The sequence below is a fragment of the Diceros bicornis genome, unplaced genomic scaffold (assembly GCF_020826845.1).
Source record: "Diceros bicornis minor isolate mBicDic1 unplaced genomic scaffold, mDicBic1.mat.cur scaffold_92_ctg1, whole genome shotgun sequence".
Lineage (NCBI taxonomy): Eukaryota > Metazoa > Chordata > Mammalia > Perissodactyla > Rhinocerotidae > Diceros > Diceros bicornis.
Window position 1 is genome coordinate 1,079,436 of NW_026691812.1, and position 23,355 is coordinate 1,102,790.

The following is a 23,355-nucleotide window of genomic DNA, read 5'->3' on the forward strand; positions in this document are numbered from 1 at the left end:
GGAAAAAAAAAAAAAAGCCTCGCTTTGAATTTATATATATTTCAGTCTTGACAAATGTTTTATTTAAAACAGTTACTGTGCACCTTTTGATTTGGAGTTTAAAGTAAATAATATCTGTACATCTGAAACATACTCAAGGCAAATGAAAAGCCTCTAGATGCTTTTGTGTGAGATGTTGAAGGGCTCTCCAATCTTAAAAGGACAACCTCAATTAAGCTCATCTTCATCTGGAAAAAAGTAGCAACTGAAAGCTGAATATATTAGATAATACATACTTGCCAAAGAGCATTCTCCTAGAGATTAAAAAAAAATTTTTTTACAGAAAGAAAGAAAAGGAAAAAAAAAGAGAAAAATATTTTGATAACCAACCCAAAGCTGGCCCTGAGTATCGCTCCATGCTAATTTTGTTTGAAACTGTTCAACTAACTCTGAATAGATATCCGTATTCAACAAAGACATAATTAATGGCAACGTTTCCTTCAGCCTCAAGACATCATAACAAGCTGCAAAGTACAAAAAGATTTTTATGGGAACTAATTTAAGGACAAAGGGTTGACCTCTCGCATTTCATTAACTAACCAGAGGGAGGAAAGGGAGAGTGGCCGTGCTCATCCTCGTTCATTTCAAGCAGCCAATTTCAAAATGCAAATTGCAATCTGCAGATGTTGGAGGCTGATATAGATATTTTTAAATATCATTTGTTCAACTTAAGGACATCAGACATTTGAATTTTAAATAAAAATCAAAACCAATTTTGGGATTCGTTTTTGGTCGGGGAATGAATGTATTCATGGTGCATTGAAGGTCTTTAGGTTAGCTATGTTTTCAAGTGTCTAAAACTATTCTTGTAAACCATTAATTTTATATATTATTTCCAAAACCTTTTAATGGAGAAGTTCCATTAAGCTCTACATTATTCCTGATTATTTTACCAAGTGAGAAGTGGTGTATTTTGAGTACAGAGTTGAGAAGGATAAAAGCAACCGTCCAAATCAGACACCTGATTCATGAATGTATTCAGAAATGATGTGCTCTGGACTCTGCAGTTTGCTTAAGGTGATACCTAAAATAAAATCTGAGAGGTTTGCCTTTACAAGACATTTACTGGGCATGAAAAAAGTTAAGTGTGTTACTCCTTTTAGAATTCTGACCTTTCCTACCTCCATTTTGGCTTTATTTTTTTTCTACAGCACTTTTCACTATCTGGCTTACTGTGTGTTTTATTTATTTAGCTTTCTGTCTGTCCCCACTCTCCACTTACTAGAACATACGCTTCAGGAAAGCAAGGACTTTTAGCTGTTTTGACCACTGCTGAATCTCCAGTGTCTGTTCCTGTACTGTCCAATATGGTAGTCACTGGTCACATGTGGGCATTTAAATTTAATTTAAAATTTATTAATATTAAATAAAATTAAAAATTCAGTTCCTCAGTCACACTAGCCACATTTTATGTGCTCAACAATCACATGGGCTAGTGGCTCCTGTATCAGAATGTGCAGATATAGAACATTCCCGTTGTGCATGGTACATAGTAGGATTTAATAAATATTTGTTGAAATTGAATTTGAAGGCCTGGAAAAGCCTATTTCCAGGGTTAAGAGATGTTCCCCTCATAGTCATGTGCTTAGATTGAGTCAGGAAAACATGGTTTACCAGAGAGTTCTCAGTGTGTTATCATATATTATTTCACATATTCCCTCAAAAAAGGTAGATGCGTGTTTTGTGGTTTTGCTGTGTTTTGTTTAGAGTAGAAAAGATCATTCAATTCACTTTATCATCTCTTCATATAGGATTTATGAGGTAGGTTCAAGAAGATAGCACCAATCTCATTTTCAGATGGGAAATGAAAGCTCCAGGAGAACCCGCCACCACGAGAGGTTGGAGAACATTGGAAGATGCCTGTCATGGGGCTCACGTCTTCTTGCTCAGACTGGAGTTTTCCTAACTAGTGCAGCCTTGCCCATGTGCACCTGTGCATGTTTTGGGGAGGCACTTAGTGCTTCATTTAACTGAATTAAGCAATAACATTAAAAATAATTAAAATGGCTTGCACTCATTAATTATCATCATCACCACCACCATTTATTAAATTTGACTATGTGGTGGTCAATGTGTCGATTTTACACATATTCTCTCGTTTAGTCCTGACAATAGTCGTGTAATGTAGATTATGCTTTCCCAAATTTACACTCAAGGAAATGGAAGTTGTAAGGAGGGAGGGGTGAGGTGCAAGGAAGCCCTGTCATCCCATCTAGAAGAAGAGCATGAGGGACTTTGACCAGAACTGGGAGGGGCTGATAGCCACTCCTTGCATTAGTGGCAAGAGTCTGCAGTCAAACTTACTCTGGTTAATATTTTCACTTCCTTTCACCTTAGGCCAGCTTGTCTTCCTTTCCCTTTATTGACTGGTCAATTTTATGGTACGATCAGACATACTGGTGTTGGATATGAGAAAAGACTAAAAAAGTACTTTTGGTGCCAAGATGTGGAAGAAAGCGAATATTCATTTGGAACCCTCTAAGGGTTTGTGGGTAGTGGTATACAGAGTATGATGCCCAGAGCACAAAAGAAGGGAGGCCAAAAGAGAATTAAGGCATCTTCCAGTTCTTCTACCTGTGTTCCCACTGCTTGTTGTGGAGGCAGATTGTTAGGATGATGGGAAAACTTGAGTGGGGACAGTGGCACTTGCAATGGCAAGAGGGCTTTTGATTCATTTAAACCTTCACAAATGTATTCCCTTTGAGCTAGGCTCAAACTGTCCATGCTCCATCATACTAGAAGGCATTATAGCATCATTAGATCCAGATTAGTCTCTGTTTTCTTTACCATATTCTCAGTACCTCACAAGGGCAATGATTATAAAAAACGGGGGAAGGCAAAAATAGGGTGGGAACTCATTTAGAAATATAACTCTGAGGTCTTGAGTATCCAAACCCATACCCTTGACCAATGAACTGGACTTTTGGGTAGATATGGACAAAATGGATCCATAGATATGGGTATAGATATGGATAGATACAGAATGAATTGTCGTAAAATTACCTAGGAACATTTTCTCTTCATACCCAAAGGAAAAATTCAACCAGCAAAGGATGAGGGCTTGTGGGAACTTGGGATTCATGATTCCGGGGACCAAATCTCAGCTCCTGGAGATGTTAGCTTTTGGGATTGTTTCCAAATAAGGGCAGTAGAAAGGCTGAAATAATCTTGAGGACTCATAAAGAGGACAAATTGCAAAGTGGATGGACACGTGAGTGTGAATGTACATGCCCATGTGCACGCATACACACACACACACATGCATACACGTAAATACCCACTTCTCCCATGGCCACATGTTCTAAGCTAAAAATTAGAACACCTTGTCATACCTGGTCAACAACCGATTTCCAGGCTGTTTGAGTGTGAGTGACAGAGTAGGAAATAATGCTTGAATTTCTAGGTTGTGATAATGTTGGGAGCAGAATTTTAAAATCAAGGCAATCTCAGAAAATTGGGGATGTAGGGTTTCATAGATCCTATCCATTTGGGGGTTCATTTATACCTGGCTTTATTTCTAGTGAACTTGTGACTTCATGAATAGCAATTGACAAAACTTTTGCAAGAAAAAATATTAATAAGTATAATTAATAGGAAGTGTAATGACCCAATGGTCAAAATGAAATAAGCCTGAAAAAATAAAAATAAAAGTAAAAAGTTATCACAAGATGTAGGCTGAGTCCCGGAGAGAGTCAGTTGTGAAATATAAACCCAATCAAGAAGGAACAACAAAAACAAAACGGCCAAGTATCTAAAAGCCCATTTGGGGTTGTGTTTTAGGTGATATTCTGAAGTAGAAGGATTCCACTTTGGTTGAGGGTGCCACTGCTATGCTAGCTCAATGGGCAAGTTTATCATGTGTTTCTGTCCCGTTCGGCTTTGATCATCGCCAAGGCTTTCAGAAGTCATGCCACCTTCTCAAAGAATCTACCTTCTCCCTTCGCTCCAGACGTGTGCCGGGTTGTCCAAAGGTGGTGGCTTTCACAGAATGGGTCACGGAGGGCTGACAAGAATCTGGAGGACACAGAGAAGTTTTATTCCAAAGTAGGCAATGCGCGGCTGTCTCCTGGAAATAGGGGCTTACTGGATCGCTATGATGGGCCACAAGGACCATACCACATACCTGGCCCATTCCCTCAACTCTTCATGTCTTGGCTGCAATCTAGCTCAGGGGGGTCCACCATCACCACACCAAATTTTAACTCCTCAACCCACTTTGGATCCCTCATTCTTTCTACTTTTTTTTTTTTTGCGAGGAAGACCGGCCCCAAGCTAACATCTATTGCCAATCCTCCTCCTTTTTTTCCCCTTTTTCTCCCCAAAGCCCCAGTAGATAGTTATATGTCATAGTTGCACATCCTTCTAGTTGCTGTATGTGGGACGCCGTCTCAGCATGGCCGGAGAAGCGGTGCGTCGGTGCACGCCCGGGATCCAAACCCAGGCCTCCAGTAGCGGAGCATGCGCACTTAACCGCTAAGCCACGGGGCTGGCCCCTCTTTCTACTTTTATTCTTGGTATGTTTTACCCTCTAAGAGACTATGTACTTTATTTATTTCTGTTTGTCTACTTCCTGTCTTCCCTGCTGGGATGTAAACTCCACAGGGCAGAGATCTTTATCCATTTTGTTCATAGATACACCCCAGGTGCCTACAACAGTAACTGGCATATCCTAGGTACTCAATAAGTATTTGTTGAATGACTGGATAAACAAATTCCTTGTAACTTCCCAGCATGGCTTGTGGATGGTAAGCCTGTTCTGGAGTTCTCTCTTGGTTTCTTAGCCTCATCCTCTCTTGTCCCTTTGGTTTGTCCTTCCCTCTGTGTGATCAGATCATGGACAACTTTTATCTTCTTTCCTAGGTCAGGAAAACTCTGCAAGTTATGCCTCTGAACTTTCTGTCACAGGCCATGACCATCAGTTCCCCTCTCTCCCTTCCTTCCTGTTATTCAGTAGGCAATATTTGTAGATCTGATTTAGAAGGACATGATTCCTCCCTAGGGACTGCAAGAAGATCCTGGGTTTCAAGTAAAAGATTTCAGTTATTAATACTATGGACTATTATCTCATCACATTAGCTTTAGGCTACTCAGCCATAAGAAATAAAGAAATCCAGCCATTTATGACAGCATGGATGGACATTGAGGGTATTATGCAAAGTGAAATAAGTCAGAGGCAGAAGGTCAAATACCGTATGATCTCACTCATTAAGTAGTAGATAATAACAACAAACACGTAGAGACAGGGATTGGATTGGTGGTTACCAGAGGGGAAGTGCGGAGAGAGGAGGGCGAAAGGGATAATTTGGCACATACATTTGGTGATGGATTGTAATTAGTATTTGGGTGGTGAACATGAGAACATGACGGAATCCGTGCAGAAATAGAAGTATAATGAGGTACACCTGAAATTTATACAATGTTGTAAACCAATGTTACCACAATAAACAAACAAACAAAAAACAGAAAAGATAAAGGAAATGTAGAAGAATTTCTACACAACGTTAACACATTTTAGTCAGAGACCATAAAAAACTATACATTATTTTAGTTCTTAGGCAGTATCTTAATTGGAATATGGAGGCAGATAGTTAGGCTTATCTGGTAGTAGAGTTTTACCAATTGATTTTCATAAAAGAATTAAAAAGCAAGGGAGTTGAATATAATTGCATAGACTGGATGACGCAGTATAAGTTGAGGTCGAGGATAGACAGGGAAGGAGATGAATGAAAGAAGGAATAGACTAGTGTGGAGAAAGCACAAGGATCAAGCCTGGTGTCTTGGCAAAGTTTAAGAACAAGGATGTTTGGAGTGATTGCACTTTTAAAAACCTGGAAGGACAAGTTTAGAAAGAAGAATGTCTGAATTTAATGGCAAGGAGTATGGTGTGGCCGTGGAAATAGGTGTTCAAATTGAAATGTTGATTATTGAAGGTAAGGGGTCAAGAAACTTAGAAGCCAAGGCAGTGGATATTGAAGTTATCCAGGACAATGGCAGAAACTGGGGAGGCACTCAAATTGTAAAAGCGTAACGGGAGTCACTCAGTAATTAGCAAGTGCCAAGGATAAGAAAGGGTGAAGGATGACACAGCTGGAGCTGGATGGCAGGATTCTCTGTGCAGGAATAATAGACAGGAAAGTGGGTTAATGAGTAAAAAGAATACTGACCCACCTTCAGACCTTAAGGCGCATAGTCTACATGGAAGGGAATCTACTTAAGACAGATGCAGGCGAAGTAGCATCTCCAAAGGAGAATCAGATTTGAGGAAAATCAAGGAGATGGAGGAGAGTTCAGTAAAGATGTGGCAGGAAATTCACAGGGCCAGGGGAACAGTTTTGGGGGAAGTGAAGCACAAAGAGGTTGGGTCTGGGCTGAGGAAACATGGAGTCATGTGGGAATAAGAGCATGGAAAATAATAAATGAAACATTTCAAACAATGATCAAGTGTGATAGGAATGAGATACACAGGGGGATTAGCAGGCCACAAGTTTTCTAGAAGAATTGGTTTTTGTACACCTTTGTAGTTGGGGAAGGAATCATGTCTTTCTAAAAGAAGACTTCAGACTCAATGCCAGCCCACCTAAGGAGGCAGACAACGGGGATTATTTTAGTTCTTAAACCTCTAACACATTGAATACTTTCCTTGTCCTGTGTCAATATTTTATAGTTAAAAAGATAAATTGTGAAATTTACTTGTAAATTTAATGTTTCTAAGTTTATATCTCTCTTCAGTAGTTCAAATGTGATGCTACAGTGGGAATAAAATTACATCCTAGATTTATTTGTCAACAAAACTAAACAAAAGAAGGACATTCAAAGAAGGCTAAGCAAACTTCTCCCACTAAATGTGTCCTGAGACAGCATTGAGGAATAGCAGGTGGTGTGCTCTTTGTGCCCATCAAGCACTCCATTAACTCTCCTCTCCCCTCCAGGTGCTGTGCTCCATCATCGCAAGGGTGTTGCACTAGCTCTACTTGGCCTCTTTTGCCTGGATGCTCCTTGAAGGACAGCAGCTCCTCCTCACCGTTAGGAACCTCAAAGTGGCCAACTACACCAGCACAAAAAGACTCAAGAAGAGGCTTCTGTATCCTTTTGGCTATGGGATCCCAGCTGTGATTGTGGCTGTGTCTGCAGGGCTCAACCCCCATGGATACGGCACACCTACACAGTGAGTGGGGTGCTGAACTCCTGCTGATGGGGAAATGTGTGTACACCTCTCTCCGCAGGAAACCAAGGGACAACAACAGGAAACTTTTTAAGACAATTATAATTATTAATATTGACATCCATAATATTAACAGCAGTGGTGCCAGCAGTTCTCACTTGCCGTTTCCTATGTCCAGGCTCCGTGGTAAACGCTTTGTATATAATATTCCATTTAATACTCAGTATCCGCATTTGAAGTAGGGCTTATTCCTGTGTCCCCACTTAACAGGGGAGGAAACAGAGACTCAGAGAGGTCGTGATTAGTTCTTGTTCTGTGAATTATGCCAGTATCAGATTTGCCTACTTCTGGAAGGTGTTCTCATTCAACTAAATTTTGCTGCATCCCTAAATCATTGTATTCACAACACGAAGCAAATTACTCATCTTCTTGGGCTTTTCCTCCTCTCATCAATATCAGAGAGTTAGGAGGAAATGGTTTATCATTTAAAGTGTAAGCAGGTGAGGTCCCTGAATTACCACTCAAGTGTAAACTATCATATAGATGGAATCATTAATTTCTGGGGTGTATAGAGTATTAGAGGTTATCTAAAATCTCAGTCAGCCCCACCTCCCACGTACATTTTATACACGAAAAAGCAGCCTGAGTAGTGGTTGAAAATGTAATCATATTGAAATTTGGAGAAAGAAAACTCCTGTCTCAATATAAACAGAAATTAAATAAATTTCTCTGGATTAGTTACAGTGTTAGGAGGCCAATTCACTGATATCAAGAAAGGTGCCTCTTCTTAAATCCTATCCACCCACGATAATGGCCTCAGCACTCTGAATACATGGTGCTTTCTAAATGTTTTAAAACTTAAAATTATTTTTTCTGATAAACGAGTATTTTTGTGTTGTTTTTAATCCCAAGTACGCTGTTAAATATATAGTGTTATGTGACAGTCTTTAGAAGCACTTGAAGTCCTCATCATTACTCTAAACATTCTTCGCACTCTGAGATTCTCCTCTGAATTAGCAAAAATCTGTGGATTCCTATTTCTATCTAACTATGTTGATAAACGTTCTATTCTATTCTATTCAGAGCCTTTAATTATATTTGGGATTTCTTGTCTCCATTCTTGTGCTCTCTAGGTAATCTCTACATTAGTTCTCGCTGCAATTCTAATATATTTTGCATTCAGAATTTTCTTAAAATTTCATTGTGCTGTTCAAATTCAAAAACCAGCAAATGGTCTAGACCAAATTTACATCAAGTCAAACTGCCTATTACAATCTTTCCAGGTCCTTCATAACCCAGCCTCACTCCACTTATTCCCAGAATTTTTCACTCTACCTTACTGAATCACCAGGCGACTACCTACCAGACATCATCCAACCACATTCCTGTCCCTCATGAACCTCGTGTGGCCGCTTTAGTTGAACACCTAATGCATCTCTAATTATGAATTATTTTGATGGGAAACATACTGCATACATTTTAGTATCCCTTAAGCATCTTACATTTATCCGAGGCAGTACTGAACAGTTCATATATATTTACTGATTCTTCTTTATTCAGTTGCTGGTTCAACCTAACAGGAGGGTTTATCTGGAGTTTCATAGGTCCAGTCTCTGTGATCATCTTGGTGAGTATATAGTATATTTCTTTTCTCCTTAGGGTAAGATCAAAATAGATACCATAGGAACATGGTAAACTAATACACTAGCATCCTTTAAAATTAAAGCATAGGGCCGGCCCGGTGGCTTGGCGGTTAAGTGCGTGTGCTACGCTACTGGTGGCCGGGGTTCGGATCCCGGGCACGCACCGAGGCACCGCTTCTCCGGCCACGCTGAGGCCGCGTCCCACATACAGCAACTAGAAGGATGTGCAACTACGACATACAACTATCTACTGGGGCTTTGGGGAAAAAAAAAAAGGAGGAGGATTGGCAATAGATGTTAGCTCAGAGCCGGTCTTCCTCAGCAAAAAGAGGAGGATTAGCACGGATGTTAGCTCAGGGCTGATCTCCCTCACACAAAAAAAAAAATTAAAGCATATGTTTCAAGTGCCTGAATCTACAAGTCCACCTGAGCATTCAAATCTACTAAATATAAAACAGTGGATTAGGGGTTATTGAAAGATGTATATTAAAATTTCTTATTATGAATGTGAATGCACCAGTTTCTCCAGGAAATTCTGTTGATTTTGCTTTATATATTTTTGAAACTATGTTATTAGGTGCATTCAAGTTTAGAGTTTAACTTACAGATTGATGGTTGGTTTTATCAGTTTGGAACTTCTTGATCTCCAGTTTTCTCCCCAAAAGTATATTTTGTATGATATGAATACACCTGCTAATTTTGGTTTGGTATTGCCTCATAGAATTTTTGTCGATCCCTTAAACTTTTGTCCTGTGTGTTTGTTTTATGGGTATCTCTTTTGAACAGCAGAAGCTTGGACTCAATTTTCAGAAAAATTGTGAATCTCTATTAATTTAAATTTTAAGCTATTCTATTTCATCAAACTTTATTATTCTTTGACTTCGCTAAAGTTATTCCTTAAGTGATAATTCTTAATTTTTGAGCAAATACATTTGACTTTGAGAACCTTAATACTTTTGCTATCTCCAGAACAATAAAAGTTCTTAAAATGCTTCAATTTGAGTCTAGTGTCTTATATGATGTTACTGTTCAGTATTTTTTTTCTACCCTGGTTACTATTGTTGTTTGATTATACTTTCTACAGTCTATGCTATTTAGAAACTTACCCAAATCTATTTCATTGCTTACCATTGCTTCTTAAATCCATCTCCTTCCTACTTATATTGGTTCTGTTAGCAAAATTCAGTCAATGGTACTTTCTAATTAGCAATATGTCTTTATTTTACCCTCACTCTTCAAGAAAGTTCAGCTATACACAATTCGAGGTGGACCATTTGAAGATCGTCCTTTGTGTTTCTGGCTTCAGCTGTTTCTGTTGAGGAGTTGGTTATCAGTATTCTTGTTATTCCATTTTAGACAATCCAATTCTTTGTGGTTGCTTTTAAGATCTCTTTGTCTTTGGTATTCTTAAATATTATTATTGTGTTCTAGTAGTGGATTTATTTTTATTTTTCCTCCTTGGAATTCTGTACTACTTGCATCTGTGAATGCATTGATTATTAATTCTAGAAAATTCTATGACCATTATTTCCTTGAATATTGACTCTCGTCAATTATCTCTCTTCTCTCCCTTTGGAAATTCTATTATTTAATATATTAATGAGAATTGGCAATGCAGTGCTATTTTAACAGAAAAACCCAGAGGCACCTCACCAAAACAAAGATTATGACTTGTTCATGCAAAGTTGGATGCGCTTCGGTGTCTCTCCTTGATAGCTCTCCTCTAATGATGTCTCAAGTATCTGGGATGCTTCCATCTTGTAACTGTACCATTTGGGAGTTTTCTCTTCCAGAGGACTTTTAAAAAATATGCTTTGCTACAGCAAAATATCATCAAAGGACAGATCCATGTTTGGAACAAGGAAGTCACTGCCCGTGAATCCTGTTGGCCCCTCTCAAGAGTCAGGCTGTCCCCCAGGACACTAGCTGCTCATGGGAATCATCAAGGGGAGTTTACACATTTCCAGAAATGCACAGAGATAGCTTTGCTATCATTTGATAGAATCCACATCTTCGTGTGCCTCTATATAACTATTTTATTTTTTAGTAGGCATTAATCTTTGAATCAAGGCTTTGTATATATATTGCACCTTGGTAGGAGCCAGCCTCAAATTTACACACACACACCAATTTCTTTATAGGCACTACATAAGATTTTTATTAAGTCAGTGTAGCATACATTTAAAATTACATATTCACCAAAAGAAGTTAGAGAAAGCCAAATTAAAATTGCACTTAGGTATTTTTTCCTTGCAATGGTAGTTAAATTTGGGTCTCTTTTCTTTCAGAAACACAAAGAAAGACACCCAAGAGTCAACCCCACTGCAGTTAAGTGACAAATTGTTAGCTGTAGGAAACAGTTACCTCTGAAAGATAATGCACTTATATTTTCAATTGCAATTTTATTGTATGTCATGATTTCTTTTTTCTTATCATACATACACCAATTTTTAAAAGGAGAGAGAATTTATTTGAAAATGTCCCAAAGTCAAATCTATGGTTTATAGATCTATCTCAATATTTCTCACTATTTTTATCTAATTATAGAATCATAACCCATGATAACAATGTTGAGGCTTTAGGAAAAGATTTAAAATATGATTCATATGTGTTTATCGAGATAGGAAATATCCACCAATCCATCCAGAGAGACTTTGGCCCAACCACCCAAACAAAAACCTCCAAAGGCTGATCCCACTTCTCCTCTTACCACACCAGGATCAGGTCCTCAGATCCATTCAAACTACAGCTTGGTGGTGTCCAGGCCTCAAAGACCCCCTCCACCTCCTCCTTACATCCAGCCCACCACTCTAGTTTCCTGCCAACCACTGGCACCAGCACCTTCTCCCATTCAGACCGTGCTGCTCCCCCCACAACTCTCTCTGCTGGGAGCCACGTTCCACGTCCAGAGGCACAGTCCTGTGTCCAGCTTCTGGCGCTCATCTCAGTCCACTTCTGAGGCACCTCATTCACTTCTGCTGCAGCCCCATGTGCGCCATGGAGGTGCTGACTTTGAAGCCACAGGAAGTCCAGCATCTCATCCTTATTAAAGCTTCTGGGACAGCCTCTGCCTGAGAGAACATTCTGAGCTCCATCCTCCCATTTCCTCACCCCATTCCTCTGAATTATGGTGCCCCCCTTCCCACCAACATTTCCCCAGATTCAGCATGTTAAGTCAAGGGGCTTTGTGGAGCCTCTCCAGGTTGGGCAACAGCAGGTCCTGGGACTTGCTGGGTCACTGGAATGACCCAAAACTGTATCTCTTTTTGAGGTGAGGAGAGGTGAGAGTTTGGTGTCAGGGGAGCCCATCCATAATTGATGTCCCTGAACTAGTCTGGCCTAGTTCTGGGTACCCTGATTGAATAGATACTGAGTGTTTTTTCCTCAGCATGAGTAGAAGTGTTAGTTCTATATGTACTAGGTTGCTGGCTCCTTCCTCGTGGCAGCCATGTTAAGTTTTACCTAGACATTTATGTGTAAAGATACATTGCAACCATGTACCTTCTCTTTGTATTATTAAATATAAAATACCTCTATTCAGAATCTATTTTAGGGAGTGTGATGTACTTTGTAGATAAAATAAAAAGGCAAGGAATTGGAAATTAAACTAGTTGAAGTTAAACTGAGTGCTAAATTTTGGATTGAAAATAGATACCCAGATGTTACTTTTATATGATAAGCTAAATAAAAGAATAATCATTTTCTAACAGTTCCTTTAATTTAGATTAGACAAAAACAAAGTTTTATGCCCTTGAGTTTTGTCTTTACATAAAATAAGGTACTTGAGGACAATTCCCGGTCTGGTCAACCATCGTTTTTGCAATCAACACAGTGTTTACACATAAGGGCCCCTGAAGTTACTCTCCATTGCGGTCCATTAGACCCTATTTCAGGTTGACAATGTCAAGACTGCATTGCTCCTTCACAATTCAGTTCCTTTGGTAGTTAGGTAGTTAATGACTTCCCATAGATGTAGGTGAAGCTTATAGGTCTCTTTTCCCTCAACCTAGGTATGAGATGATATACATTACAATGTGAGAAATAAAGCAAGCCTCAGACTGAATTTTGAAACTCAGCAAGCATTTATTAGCATGCAAACACCAGCACAGTCATACCACCTGTCTGTATTCCCCGTAAAGTCCAGTTCCCTTTCTTTTTGGGTTCTCTGACAAGCAACTTGCATAGAAGGTTTACTCAAAGCAAAATGCAATAATATTATAGCAACAGAATTCAGGACCAGTGTGCCTGCAAAATATTTCTGGCCAATCCATGTACATTGTACAGCAGGCATTTCACCAATGCAAAATAATTAAAAAATAATAATTTCTAACATCCATTTTGTCAGTTAATAAATACTTTGGTGGCTGGAGATAGAGATCATTGAAACTAGAAGCAGCTACTTTTGAAGGGCTTTTGAATAGTCTTCCAGATGCTAACTCACTCTCCCTGGTGTATGTATTCTGCTTATAGTTTGCAGATTAAAGCTAATGTGTACATATGTATCACACTGCCTATGGTGATGTATTTTAAGTAAAATAAATATAACATTCCATCCTAATACTTCAATATGTTTCTTTAAAAATAAAAACATCTTACATAACCAAAATGACATTATCACACCTAACAATATTTAATAATTTATTAATATTATGTAATACTCAGGCCATATTTAAATTTCTTTTATTGTCCCTTTCCAAGTGGTCTATTTGATTCAAGATCCAATCCCAACATGCTGTGTTAAATCCCTTGAGTCTCTTTCAGAGTTGCAGTACCTTTTGTGATGACATTCTGACTTGCTGAAGTTCCCCTAGTGGTCCTTTAGAATGTCTTATGTTGCTTGGTCCCTTTCTTGTGGTGGTGTTTTCCTTGTTCCTTCACACCCAGTAATCTGTGTAATCTAGGAGTCAAATCTAAAAGCTTTGTAAAATTCAATTTAAACATTTTTGTCAAAGTTAAAATCACAGGTCATGTTTAATACTTTACATTGTCTCAGATTGGGGGTCACAAATGTCTGGTAGTCCCACCAGTGGTGATATTAAATTTGGCCATAGGATTAAGGGGTTTTAAAGTCTGATTCTTCCATTGTAAAGTTATGTTTCTCTGCTTGTGACCAAAATTATTTGGTTGGAACTATGTGAATTGCCAGGTTCCCAGCAGCCATTTGCCTAATGCTGTTAACATGAATTGATAAGACTTAGCAGAATCAATAATCTCCTTAGGGCTTGAAATGTAGTTATATTTATAATTCTATCCCTTATTTCACAGTTGTTAGCTGAATTTCTTCTGTCAAGTAGACTTTCTCTTTTCAACTAGGGCTATTTAATTACTCTAGGCCTCAGTTTCTTCTGGAAAGTGAAAAAAACGTTAGCTCTTTCCTTTGCCTCTAGAGTTTGGAGGTAATTTACTGAGCAGATATCTGTCTCCAGAATTCTAATTGATTCTGCACAATGTGGCTGCTTTCTAATGCATGTCCTATAATTTATTTTTTTTATAATTCCCATTGTGCTTGTGCCAAAATGGCTATCTGGGAACAATTATTACGGTGTATTGCATTTCCTATTTGTTTCTTGTTGTTATGTAAAGTTCCCTTAGTAATCACTGCTCTTACTCTATTCATTGTATTCCTTGTAAGGATGTACTTGATTCATTTATTGTAATCTTTTCCTGCCAGGGTATTCCCATGGTGTTCCACAAGTTCTGTTGTGTTCAGATTATTTCATTTATAATGTATATTTGGTGCTGAATTGATTCCCACAAATTGGTCATGTTCCAATGCTAATATCATGTTACTCACATTCTGCAATCACTAACACTCTCCTTGGGTATCTAAACAGAGAATGGAACTCTCTTGCATGTGATCTCGGAAACAATTCATATGGCCAAAATTTGTTTAAGGATAAATACCAAAGATGTAGTACATCAGGCAGGAAATCCTCTCTTGAAAATTTTAGTTGGTTGTAAGACTGGCTTAGATTTGACAATACCTGGATTTGTTATTATGGGATCCCACTAGTTCATCTTCTGGTGTTGTGCTGAACACTGAAATAATTTGATACAATAGTTAGGCCAGTGTAACACATGAAGTAGAGTGTGGTTTGAGAGATAAAGGCCCCTGTGAAAGAAAATTACTTAGCTCTCCATGTTGAAGAATTTTAAAATAAATTACAGACAATGGAACAAAACCTCAATGAGAGGAGGGACCAGTGCTGAATCCCCAGAGTGAAGCCTCACACGTAATGGAAACTGAACAAATGTTCCTCCACTTTATATGGGACACCGCCACAGCGTGGCCTGCCAAGCGGTGTGTTGGTGCGCGCCCGGGATCCGAACCGGCGAACCCAGGGCCGCCGCAGTGGAGCACGCGCACTTAACCGCTTGTGCCACTGGGCTCGCCCCACAAATGTTTTTTGAATGAATTAATTTCAACTCGCTCATTTCTGTGGAAATCAAAGATCCTCTAAAGCAGCACAGATGAGAGTTGGAAAAATCTTGTTGATCTCTCTCCATTGAGATTCTGTATTTTCTTCTATAGGAAAATGTGTCAAAGTTCTTTTGCCTTTCCTGTGGGTGTTTACAACACTAAAAGAAGATCTATTTCTTACCCTCCAATGTCAGTTTCTTACTGATATTATTACTAAATTTCAAGGTCACTTCAGAAATACTCGGCAGTAAAATAAAGGCACTACTCGAAGAAAACATCCTGATATCTGTCATTTCTCAGGTTCTGTTTCCCATATTACATATCTAAAAACTCAGAAACTCAATTTTTCCTAATCACCTAGACATATTTAACCATGTATACTCACTAAAACTAGAGGAGACTGAAGTACCAATCACAATGTCAACAGAAATATATCTGCCAGTGGGACAGAGCATTATTGACTAGTCCACATGGTTCCTCTCCTCCCTTTCCCCTACCAAAATCTACAGAAGGAGCTTCATGAGCAGGAAATGAGATGATTTTAATGGCATGTGCCACCATACCTGGTACCTGATATATCCATTTCCATGATAGTGGTTTGACTGCCAAATTATCACAAAGCTTTATGCTTGTCAGACCCCTTTGTCCTCTACAGAGTGCTAGAAGCCCAGCACTAGTCAAATTAGGCTCTTCAAATTCCCCTTTCATACATAACAAGCAGACTATTCCATTCTTGTTTTGTTTTTGTTTTTTTTTTTTTTGTGAGGAAGATCAGCCCTGAGCTAACATCCATGCTAATACTTCTCTCTTTGCTGAGGAAGACTGGCTCTGAGCTAACATCTATTGCCAATCCTCCTCGTTTTTTTTTTCCCCAAAGCCCCAGTAGATAGTTGTATGTCGTAGTTGCACATCCTTCTAGTTGCTGTATGTGGGACACGGCCTCAGCATGGCCAGAGAAGCATTGCGTCGGTGTGCGCCCAGGATCCGAACCCAGGCCGCCAGTAGCGGAGCGCGCGCACTTAACCGCTAAGCCACGGGGCCGGCCCTCCATTCTTGTTTATATATTCCTTTTTTTAAAAATAGCTAATGTTGGGGCCAGCCCCGTGGCCTGGTGGTTGAGTTTGGTGTGCCGTGCTTTGGCAGCCTGGGTTTGGTTCCTGGGCACAGACCTACACCACTCATAGACGGACATGCTGTGGTTGTGACCCACATACAAAATAGAGGAAGACTGGCATGGATGTTAGCTCAGGGTGAATCTTCCTCAGCAAAAAAAAAAAAAAAAAAAGTTAATGTCCATAAAATTGATTGGTTTTAAGCTTCCCAGTTATGACCATAACTAATCACTTAATCCTATCACCTCTGAGCTCTTACCTAGGTCACTTTATTTGAATTTTAATTCTCTACCAAAAGATGTATAATCTTATCCTTTACTTTTTTCCCCCTGCTCTATATATAGAGAGCAGGGAATGCTGTTTTCCTCAACATTTTATTTTGAAATATTTCAAAATTACAGTAAAGTTAAAAGAGTAGTACAATGAATTCTTGTGTATCTCTTACTTAGATTTGTAAGTTGTTAATAGTTTTCCAAACTAGCTTTATCTCCTTTCCCTCTCTCAATTTCTCTCTCTCCTCTTTAACACTACGAATTTTTTTCAATGCATAATAATTCAATAGCACTATTAATAGTTTGATGTCAAATTGCCCCAAATTTGAGCAGAGGGAGCCCCTTAAGACTATCTCCTTTATGCTTTTGACATGATCATATTCATCTGTTATATTTTAATTCCTCTTGATTTCATGTCTTAGAAGATTTCACCTTCAGGTTTGCTACTATTTTGCTTTCTCCCACATGCATCTCCTACACATATGAATGATTTAGTAATTTGAAATAATTACTTGGTTTGTTCAATGTCTTTAGGGCAAGATTTTAAAATACATATATATATAAAATTTGATATTCTTATATTCCATGGTAAATTATGTCTTTTTAAGAAAAATTCTTCCTGTTAAGTTCGAAGACTAATATTGGAGATGGGAATAACGGACCTTAAATTGATGTTTGCTTCTTGGTGTAACTTTACCTGCAACATTCTACTCAACACCTCTTTCTTAGTGTTGACTGTCTTATGATATTATTTCTTATGGATTTTTAAATTAGATGAGTTGGAATTTAACATACCTTCAGAATTCTGAATCTGGCTAGAGATTCAAAAAATCAAAATACCATAGGGACTTTCAGATGAACAATCCAGTATTGTTCAGAAATGTTAAATTACAGGACTTCCTTAAAGATTTTTTCTGGTGTAAGAATACTTTAAAGTGCATACAATGTTCAATGCTTGCCATTTTTAATAGAATGGCTGATATGTATCACTTCTTAAGGAAACTATCACTTATTTATAGTTCTTTCTAAATATTTTCTATATGGGTCATTAATGTTTCCACTTTGAAATGGACAAAAATATTTTCCAGAACTGGGTTATTCTCATGACATAGAGATTTTAAAATCATTCATCTCATAAAATATTGTTTATTTCATAAAGCAAGATGTAGCTAAAAGGTGCAATGTTACTCTGAAGCTTTAAGGATAATTTCCCAAGCAATCCAGGCAGTCGCTTGCTCCAAAATCACCCTAGGGGTAAAGAAGTTTTATTTCCATTACCAGCTCTTTTCTTAACCAACTTTATTGTGTTACCTTAGGCAAATTATTTGACCTCTTTGGGTTTACTTTCTGTATGTGAAAACCAAGAGAGTTTGGTTAGATGATTTCTAAAATCATCTTCAATTCTAAATTTCTGTGACTCTTTGGTAACAGATTTAAAATTTTATTATCTGAAGAGAGTAGTAAGAGAAGTACTTCCTTTTATTTGCAAATTCACCTGCAACAATCTTTTGCTAGATTGTATGGAGATAAGAGCCAGCAGCTGGGACCACAGAATGGCGGTAATTCACTTCTGCTAGCTCCTTCCTTATTTAGCCTTTTCTTACACATATTTTGCAAACACAAAGTGTTGCATATGCATAGCATTGCTGTGCTGAATAGTACAGACTCTGGTACAAATGTGGAGTAGAGGACAGATTGGAGATCAGGCGATAGTTCTTTTTTCCCTTCCAGAATTTTTAAATGCATTAAGGCTAGTTCACGCTACTGTCTCACATGGGAGCGACATTAGGACAAATGTGTTCCTTTGAGAGACATTGCTGGTTCTGTATTTCTGTGTTTCATCCTGCAATCCTATCTCTCTACCCCTCAAGTTTTACCATGTCCAATTATTTTCTAAGACATTGTAAAGGATTCAATACATTAATGACAATAGGCTTTCTCCTTGGAGCAGTGGCTCATCTGTTTTCAAATAAATTACTGGAGAAAATTTATTCAATTCAAAGGAGCAGTATTTCTTATGAACTTTCTGAAATGCTCCAACTTAGACATCCACTTACTGCTGGCTTAATGATCAAAAGGATTTGGAGAGCACAAAGCATTTTGAAGTTGAAGTGATTTAAATGCTTGTTCTGCCATAGCCCTTGTTCTTGAATGTGTTCACTCACTTGCTGAATTTATAGAACCAATTTGGGAAAAGAACAATCTTTGTGCCTCCCCTGAAAAATTCCTTAAATTCCTTACAGTGAGAGTCAAAAGAAAATCTGAGTTGCTCTTAGTGAGACATTTCTTACATACTCAGCAGCAGTAAAAGTTTTGATTGTTCAGGTTTCAGAAAGAAAAATCACAAAATTTCCTTATCTCTTCTACCTTTAAAAACATAGTTTAGAGTACTGCAGTAGATTAAAAAAAAAACAAAAAAATCCCACAATTAACTACAGGTTGAGTGCTGATTACATGAGCTCTATAATCAGACAGACCTGGATTCAAAGACTGGCTCAGATGTTTGCTAGCTCTAAGATTTTAGATATTACCTTTAAGGAATCTGAATCTCAGTTTTTCATCTGTAAAAAGGGACTCAATGTTTAGTATTATAAATTTTAAACAAGATAGTACACGTAATATATTTAGCACAGCCCTTGGAACATATAAATGCCCAGTAAAAATACCAACCATTATTAACTGGTTGGTAACCTTTTAATTTTATTTCTAAAAGTTGAGGGGTATTTTAAAAATGCAACTGGGGCCAGCCTGGTGGCTTAGTGGTTAATTTCTGCATGCTCTGCTTCAGCGTCCCAGGTTTGCTGGTTAGGATCCTGGGCATGGACCTACACCACTCATCAAGCCAAGCTGTGGCAGTGACCCACATACAAAATAGAGGAAGACTGGCACAGATGTTAGCTCAGGGCCAATGTTCCTCAACAACAACAAAAGCCACTAAAATACCGTTATAACTCCTCAAAGAAATGAAAGGTTCCTTGCTATCCTTAAATGCCCAGTCAGTGTTCGCATTTCCCCAATAGATTTATTCAAATTAGGATCAAAACAACACCCACACATTAAATTTGGTTGACATTTTTCTTTACAGTCTTCAATCTATTGGCTTCTCTCCTTGTTTTTTTTGTTTTTTCATTCTTTTCATTTGTTGAAGAAATCAGATCATTAGTTCTATAGTATTTCTCACATTCTTGTTTGTCTGGTTACAGCTGTCATAGTATTATTGAAAATGTAACTTAAAAAAATCTCAGGATTTAAAATTTAACACTAACTGAAATTAAATAGTTAATTAAGCTAGACTCAACCAGATTGTAAATTCCATGAGGTCATGCTTTATTACTCTTTTGCATCCTAATGGGGCCTGATGATACAGTGCTAGGCTAATAATAAATACTTGTTATTTGATCAATTACTGAGAGAGGTAATCCTGCATTTGACTCATATATGTTAACATTTATATTAGGGATGAAGCAAGAATTGGGAATTTAAGAATTAGGTCTTGCCATAATTTTGCTGTTTGTCGCAAAAAAAGATCATTAAATATTTCTGAGCCTCACCTTACCAGTCTATAAAAGAGGGATGTTCTGCCTCATAGATTTGCTATGGGAATGAGAAAATGCATGAGTGGTAATATAAATTCTGGTTAAATAATAAGTGTTTTTCTTCTTGAATAAAAAGCATCAACACTGATATTTAATTTTAACGTCAGCATTTGAATAAAAGGCTGAATGGACTTGCTGATTGAAAAACCACCTTTATATTTAGAAAATGGAAAATGATTTTTCATACTCAGTTTCCATTTCTCTCATGGCCATTATAGTGCAGTTTTATATGCCACACTATAATTGGAGAATAAACTTTCCCCTGATTCTCTCAGCAAGTGCAAATCCAGTTGAAATGATGATTGGCTTAGGTGACAAATGAGACAAAAGACTTTGGCTTATACACCCAGAGCTCCTGATTACACCAGGCTTGGAGCTCCTCCAAAAACAGTGAGGACTACTCTCCTGTCCAAATAAGGCAATCGAAGAATCATCAACTGATTCTTAATCAATGGCAAATTAAAATGAAACATCCATAGAAATAAATATGAATGCGTGTGAATACAAATGTCATTACAAAAAGTGTCATTCCAATGAATATTAGGTAAATTTGTAATGAGGGTCATTTGAAGTAAAAACAATGTCATAATTTCAGTTTTAACAAAGGCTCAACAAATGCCTGGTGTCTGGGCACCTAACATATTTAATGGTTTGAAAAACAGCTTTTAAATTCTACTTAGCATTTATTTATGAAAATTTTGATTCACAATTAAGATATATATTGTGCTGGAAAAACCACAGTGAATGGCCAGGAGGCAACCTGGTTGCAGAATTGCAGGAATGTTGAACATACAAGGCCCCTCTGCTTGTGGATTTAACTAGAGCTTTACATCTAACTCCTCTCATTGGTTTGGAGGGAAGGCCTTTTTAGTAAAGGAATAATGAGCCACTCCTGCATGTACAAATAAGCCAGAGCAGTGGTTCTCATCCCAGGGAGACTATTTAAAAATACTAATATCTAGGGTTCACACAAGATCGATTACAAATCAGAATTTTTGGAGGGATGGTCCATGCATTTATTGCTGTTAGGTCAAAAAGCTAGAATTGGCTCCTTTTAATTTTGTCTTCAGTTAAAGATAGGAAGCTGGTGATAAAATTAATTTCGGGAAAACATATAACATTTGAAAATTACAATAGGTCAGGAAGGAAGCAAAATGAGGTGGCTGTTATATTTGTGCCCTCTGTGAGCACAATTACAGACCTCAGACTGAGCCACTGTGTAGGGTTTCAGCTCCTTGAAATTATTTCATGTGTTTATGCCTCTTTTTCTCATCTAGAGATTATTCTCTCCAAGATTAGTCAACTTTAAAGACTCTATAGACAATTTAGGTTTTCTAATGAGGTTTCTTTCTTGAGACAACTTTTATATGTGAAATATCTTAGGAAAATCATTTACTCAAAAAAATACTGATAAAAGATTTTTTTTTCCATGACTCACCATAATGAGTAGGCTTTCCGGTTAAAATAATCTGTTCCAAAATATCAATACGTTTTTGACAGATTTTTTCCCTCAATAACTACTGAAAGAGTTTTAATGTGTAATCTGCTAGAAAGGAAGTTTTGTTTGGAAAATCTGTTTAATTTTCAAGAATGATTTATATTTGGGGGAGTGGAAGAAAAGGAAACGTTCTTAGTCCAACTTATTTCAAACTTCTCTAAGTTGTAGTTTTCTGGAAGTTAGCATATTTTTCCATTTATCCTACAGCTTTCATTAGTTTGACTCTCTTAAGTCATTTATCTTACTGCCGGTATTAAAGTGAAAGGATGGGTCAATTGATAAGGAAACACAATTTTTGAAGTTGCGAATTTTTGAACTTGAGAATTTTTGAAAAGACATGCAAATAAATATTCTATTAGTTTATTCTTTTGTGTTATTAGGTAATGATTAAGCTTCAATTGCTCTTTAAAAAATTATATAGCAATTAGTCCTTTTTCTTTTCTATTTCATTTACATTGTGTGCCCAACCATTTTTCATTATTGGTTTGGACTTAAACACAGTCTGTTAAAGGGATAAGATAGATGACTTCCCAAGGTCCTTCTAGACTTATATTTTGATAAACCTATGACTAAAATTAATCTTGGCCCCATCTTGGTGAGTTTAATTATTAATCTGCATAGCAGAGCTATAAGCACAACTTTGTCAGATTCAAACTATTAACAATATTTATAAAAATGGAACATTTATTGACTGCATTGAACTCAGTGGCATCCGATCAGAAAATAGCTTCATCTATCACCAATGTCACACCTGATTTTTAGGCTTTCCCTTCTCTAGTATTTGATAGCATTTTTTTTTTTGGTGAGGAAGATGAGCCCTGAGCTAACATCTGTTGCCAATCCTTCTCTTTTTGCTGAGGAAGACTGGCCCTGGGCTAACATCCATGCCCATCTTCCTCTATTTTATATGTGGGACGCCTGCCACAGCATGGCTTGATAAGCGACGCATAGGTCTGTTCCCAGGATCCGAACCTGCGAACGCTGGGCCGCAAAGCAGAGTGCATGAATTTAACCACTATGCCACGAGGCTGGCCCCCAGTATTTGATAGCCTTTTATACAGATCTTGTAGCTTGTTAGTCATTAACAGATGTTAAAAAGTCCATTCTAAAGCAACAGTTTAATCTTGCTTCCAGTGTAAAGTTTTTTCCCTTTAGTTTCAGCCCTGACCCTGTTTTAAGATCAGTGATGTGGGCGGGGAGGGGAGGTGTTAACTGTTCTTTCAATATCCTTACTTCAAATCCCCTTCCACTTCTCCGCTCACTCTGCTGTGCCTGGCTCTTCCAGCTTTCAAGTGGGGGCTGTGATGAGCAGTAAAGGGGTAGAAAGGGAGGCAGTAAGCACAGTGGTTAAGAGCACGGACTCTGGAATTAGATACCTGAGGTTAGAGCCTCTGCCACTCACTGGCTTTGTGAGCTTGGTTATAATTCCGTAGTGTCTCAGGTTCCTCATCTATGAAGTGCCAATAATGATTTTTTAATGACTATTTCAATAATGAGTTACGGTTGTGAGGATTGTATGAGGTCATTTATGTAAAGCATTTACTCAACCATTGTTAGTTGTTCTGCATATTCCTACTGGGTTTGTTATTACTGGGTACTGGTCTTTCTCCTG

The 23,355-nt window shown here is 37.9% G+C and overlaps 1 pseudogene; it reads left to right on the top strand.

Annotated features, from left to right (window-relative positions):
• LOC131403835 (adhesion G protein-coupled receptor E1-like) overlaps positions 1-11,894 on the top strand; it is a 166,351-nt pseudogene extending 154,457 nt beyond the window's left edge.
• The last annotated feature ends 11,461 nt before the right edge of the window (positions 11,895-23,355 follow it).